Source organism: Octodon degus, unplaced genomic scaffold, assembly GCF_000260255.1.
Source record: "Octodon degus isolate 3935 unplaced genomic scaffold, OctDeg1.0 scaffold00465, whole genome shotgun sequence".
Taxonomy (NCBI): Eukaryota; Metazoa; Chordata; class Mammalia; order Rodentia; family Octodontidae; genus Octodon; species Octodon degus.
In genome coordinates, this window is record NW_004525041.1 from 31495 (window position 1) to 37463 (window position 5969).

Genomic DNA, 5969 nt, shown 5'->3' on the forward strand with positions numbered 1-5969 from the left:
TGTATTTCATGTCGTTCTTAAAATTTATCTCATCTATAAGATTGTTATGTTGTCTTAGGGTTTTTTTCCTTCTGTATTTTAGGGAAGGGTCTACAGGGCGTTCAGTGTTTTATGAGTAGACCATGGTTTCACTCATAGTGATTTTCCTGTTTACAGCCTCCCAAGTGCTGAGATTACAGGTGTGCTGCACCATGCCCAGTCTCAAGCTGCATCTCAGCAGTCCCCGGGCTAGGGCCCTGGGGAATTTTTTCACTTATTTGCTCAGGTACTTGTTCAGCATAGAGTCCCTTTCTGCTTAACAGAAAAGAATCTCCTTCTCATGTATTTTGCTGCTTCCCTTCTTCGCTGAGAAGCCCATCGGAGTCCTACCGGATGTCTTCTGTGCCCTTTGCCATGCTCCCACCACCTTGCACTCCTCACTCCAGCACAGCAGGGCCTTTCTGCTCATCGTGCTCTTCCCCTGCCTGGTCCCTGAGCAGCTGTGTCTATGACGTACTCTAGTGAATGTCGCTTAGAGCCCAGATGTGGGAGTCCTCGCTGCCTAGTCCTGGCATGACAAGGTTCCCACGCCCTCTCACAGGACAAAGTAGGGCATTCAGTTTTATACACACACTTATATGTACCCACTTTTATATGTATGCCTACAGATATGAGTACATATTATTACATGCAGTTCAAATCCAATATTCTACCCTTATCCATCCTTTTACATTTTTCTAGTTTCTGCTCCAAGAATGTTAAGCTGGGCTCTTATTGTTTCCAGTGTCTTTAATTCCTTAGTCCTCCTTTCCTTAACCAGTGTCCCAACCCTGCTTAGCTCAGCTGCCTTTTCCACACAGGGCCATACTCTACCAGGTCACAACCATATATCCAACTGCCTGGCTGTCTTGACCTTGAGTTCTTAAGCCAGCAGTAGTCTTCCCGGTGTTTCGGGGTTTGTTTCTAAAGTTGTTTTGAACTAAAATGTTGAGATAGCTGCATATCCGTATGCTGTTGTCAGAAGTAATATACAATAGTAATACAGAGGAACGGTATGTGGGTATTTATGTACCCTGTCAGGCTTCGACATTGGTAGAGTGAAAATTCAGAACTTTCATCGGCTGGAGGGGAAGTGGTGCTGCTTTGTTTTTATGGCCACTTTTACCCATAACTATGGACCCTGGAAATGGCTAATGCTCCCCATTTCTGTAGTTTTATCAATTCAGGAATTTTGTCTCAATGAAATCATACAGAATATAGCCAGTTGTGATGGGCTTTCTTTTATTCCAGGCAATGCCCTGAGTCTTAGCAGGTTGTTGAGTATGTGTGCTGTTTTTTATTTTGGGGACTAACCACAATGTGCCTATCCATCCACTGACTGAAGGTTATCTCTGTTTTTTTCATTGTGGTACAATTAGAGATTGTTGGAAATAAAACTACTCTGACCATTTTTTGAAAATGTTTGTGTGAAAATAAGTTTTTTTTTTTACTTTAGAATAAATGCTCAAGAATATGCTTCCTAGGTGATATATGAGAGTTGTACATTTAATATTTTATGAAACTATCAACATGTTATTCTGATAGTATCATTTTCCATTCTTACCAGCAGCGTATGAGTTACCAGGTTTTGTGTTTCTTCACTAGCATTACTTTTATCATTTTAGTCATTCTAGCAGGCCTATAGTGTTGTCTCTGTGATTTTAATTTGCCTCTTATCTAATGGCTAATAATAACTGTTCCTTACATGCATATTAATCATCTGTATATTCTCTTTATCTGTCTCCATGTTTTGTTACTATGTGGAATTTTTTTTTTTTATGTTATTGAGTGTTAAGAGTTCTTTATACAGGCTACATATTAGTTCTTTCTCTGACATTCTTTTTGCTAATATACTTTACTAGTGTATCTTACCTTTTGTTGTTCTTCACATGATCTTTTTCAAAGAAAAGCTTTTAAGTTTCAGGAAGCCTAGTCTTCTTTCTATGGATTTACTTTTTATGTCAAGTCTAAAGTACCCTGCCTATCCTAGTGTCCTAAAGCTGGTTGAAGGTTTTCTAGGTTCTTTGTGTTGTTTCCTTTATCTGTATCTGTTCCTGTAACAACCACTGTCTTCTGATTGCAGTAGAATGATTATTTGCCCTTCTCTTTCCTTTTCAAAATTATTTCAGATAGGACTTGTGACTTTTCATACAAATTTTGTAATAAAATTATCTATGTCAACTGAAAATCTTTCTGGGATTTTGATAAGAATTGGACTTTATAGTATTGGCCAGATAGCTCAGCTGAGTAAGGTATCTGCTGTTTGTGCCATGTCTTGGGGATAGAGACTGGGTTTCATTCCCATTGTCCCCAGGGGTTGGGCAAGACAGTGACTGAGACTGAGCATGATAGATTGATTATATCTGTAATCCCAGCACTTGGAAAGCTGAAAACAGGAGGAATCACTACCTGTCTGAGCTGTGTAGTGAAAACCTGTAGACCCTGCACTAAATACAAAAAAGAAAAAAATTAAACATATTAATCGATTTAATAAGATTGATGTTTTTACTATGGTGACACTCCCAATCCATGATGATAATGATTTTCTGTTTAATTAGAGAGTTTTTTGGGGGTGATTTTGATCTTCTAATTACTTTTGAATATGCACATCTGTTTTGAAAGGAAAGAAACAGAATCAACTTAAGGCAAGAGAGGCTTCTGAAGAGCTAGGCCAAAACTTGCAAGCTTTAACAAGGGGTTACTGGAGTCCCTGGTGCTAGCAACAGGGTCAAAAACCCTAAATAGTTTATCCACATTTTCCTTGAGGAAACAGCATGCAGAACAGCTTGATTCACCAGATAATTTGCTGGCAGCCCTAAGGGAAATGTAGATGAGAGCTGGCCAAGGACTGGTTGTCAAAGAAAATGTTTTTATTTTGAAAATTCACTCTATGGTACAAAAAAGGCCTGGTTGCTGTCAATAACAAAGCAAATAAAAATATTACAGAAAGACCCACACTGATGTTTGATTTTACCCAGGTTTCCCATAGAGCACGAAGGTACAGATATCCAGAAGGGGGGAGGTTCTGAAATAATTAAAAATAAATACTTACTAAGATCATTAGACATACTGCATTTCCATTTGCTATAGACACACTGATAGAGAAGACTGTTTAAGAGAGGGTAATTGTACTACTGCTTTCCACTACACAGTCAGGTCCTGCTTTCTGAGACAATTAACAATGCTGTTCTTCCATGTACATGCTCATGTGGAAAATCTTGTTGAGGTTTTGCCAGGGCCAGGAGATGAATACAAGAACATGCCCTAATTAGTGAATTGTAAGCTCAGTAAACAATTTTGGGATGGACCCATAAAATCAGGCCACTGATTTGTTAAACATCTACTGATTGTAAAATTCCTCAGCTCTTAGCCATGGTGTCCACTCAGTATTGTAAAAGCTGGGTGTGGTTCCACTGGGACTCTTCTTCGGGCTGAGGTGCTAGGGATCAAAATCTGGAATGGCATCATAGGAGTCACCCCGGTAGCCTTTGGATGCATAGTAGGCAGTGCACAGGTGATAAAATCCTGGCAGGCACCGCACAGTGTCAAAGATGAGGACAGGAACAGCCCAGTCTGTCCCCCCCTTTGCTGATGTAGCAAGACAACAGGAGGGATCCTATGATAATAAGAAAAGCACCAATGAAAAACAGCACAGTGGCATGTGCGATGGCCTTGTAGGGGATCTTAGCAGGACTTTTCTTAAACTGAAGGACAATGTAGCCATCATCTGTTCTGGAGAGCTTTGAGTATTTTACTACTAGGGATTCCAGTAGACACGTTGGTTCAGGAGAGCATCCTAACACACTGACGCAGGTGGTCTCTCTGGCTCACACGAAATCTTGAAAATAGTACCATTTTCCAGACTGTGTAGTTTCCTAAGCAAGTCAGATAACTGCAGGTTAGTTCAGTGGGACAGCACCAGCTTAGCTTTAAACTCAAGCTCCTTGGTGCTATTATTCCGATAGTCTTCAGACATCGCCACCAAGAGAAATATGAACCAACTTGAAGTCAGGTGTAAAATAAAACCAGTTCTGGGGAGAGGCCAAGTGTGCACTGGCCACATCCAAGGGCAGAGGGGTCACCATGGGCTTAGCAGAGGTTCAAAGAGGGCACGCGCTCCCTGGCCACCCCAGCAGGCCTCACCGCAGGACCATGCCTCGCTGATCACTTGCAGAATGCTGAGCCCCTGAGAACTACAGAGAGCCCTATTGCTGCCTAGCACTAATGCTGCCTAGCACCCCCAGTCTAACTGTCACCCAAAACCCCAGCAAGCTCTATTTAGGGTTTTAACTGTTTTTTAAACATCAGATTTTAAAACTTTCAACATAGATATCTATGCTCTTGTGTGGGTTTTATCCATTTGCTTGTCCCTCCATCCAGTCCTCCTCTGCAACAGTCTCACTGAGTCCTTAAATATACCTACAGTCACATGTCATCCTCCTGCCTCAACTTCCCAGCGTGCTGAGGTTACAGGCATGCACCACTATAACCAACTCCACATGTTTTTGTGAATTTACATATAAGCATCTTATTTTTCTGATATTACGTTTTTAATTGTAATTTTCAGTTTTTTATGTCAAAATGTGTTTTTAAAAAATAGTGTTTGCTTTTTATGTTGTCCTTGTGCCTAACAACCTTACTTGCACCAACTGACCAATTCTAGGATTTTTTGGAGATATTTTGTCCTTTTCTTTGTCAACAATACTTTTTATGAATGAGGACTGTTTACCTTCTTCTTTTCCAATCTGTATATAATTTCCTTTTTTGGCTTATTGTAATTGTGTCAAATTTCTGCTAACCAGGAGAACAGAGAGCAGATCTCCTTGACTTGTTGCTTTGAGGCTACAGCATTCAGTCTTTTACTTTCTATTATGATGTTAGCAATTTTCTGTAGATGTTATATAGCAAGTTGTATTGTTTCCTCTTTATTCTTAATAAGCTTTTGTCATGAGTGTTTGATTCAAATGTATTTTCTTCTTCACTCGCTTTTTTTTTCAGAACCAGGTATTGAACTCAGGCCCTTGTGCTTGCCAGGGAAGTACGTATTCTACTGAGAGATCTGCCTGGCCCCTATACTTTCTGTATTGATCATGATTTTTCTCTTCAGCTTCTTACTATGGCAGACTATTTTGGTGTAATTTTGAATAAACTATTAAGTTGTTCTTAATAGTTTCTTATTATTCTTCAAATGGGTGCAAATTCAGATTTGTAATGATACTTTGTCTCATTCTTTATTTTTTTATTATTTTGTCAATATTTCTAGGAGTTCATCAATTTCATTATTCTATAAAAACAACTTTTTATTTTACTGACATTAACTATTTTGTTTTCCCATTTTTCATTTCCTTGACTTGTGCTCTAATTTTTATCTTTCAGTGCTTGGTTTGTGGTTTATTTTTCTCTATTTGCTAGTGAAGTAGGTTGGATTTTGGTTTTGAAACTTTCCCTCTTCTCTGAATCTTTAAGTTAGAAATTTCCCTCATTGCTCGCTTTTCCTTCTGATACTATCTGATGGGAATAGAGTCCACCTCCTGATGAACTACCATGGGTCACCTCTGAAACATAGGAAGAGGATATGATAAACAGCATTGGTGTTTTGTTTCGTTTTGTATTTAGTACAGGGTCTACAGTGTCTCACTATGTAGGTTGGACTCGTAGTGATTCTCTTGTTTTCTGCCTCTCAAGCACTGGAATTATAGGCATGTGCCACCATGCACAGTCTCATTCATCATCTCCGCATGCCCCGGAGACAGACTGGGAATCAAACCGCAGCCACTGGGTCTGCCTAAACAAGCGCTTCATCATTGATTTTTGGTTCGTGTGCAAGGGGCTAAATTATCAGAAATACCTTTGATTGTTAAGTAAGTTTTCTTCAGTCCTTCAGTAAGAATAGAATAGGCTTTTCTTGTAACTTTCCTAGATTGAAGACTTCTACAGTACCTCACTTCAAA

The 5969-nt window shown here is 39.5% G+C and overlaps 1 pseudogene; it reads right to left on the reverse strand.

Moving 5' to 3' along the window:
* Positions 1 to 3457: 3457 nt before the first annotated feature.
* Positions 3458 to 3801, reverse strand: LOC101586799 (annotated as a pseudogene).
* Between the last annotated feature and the right edge of the window lie 2168 nt (positions 3802 to 5969).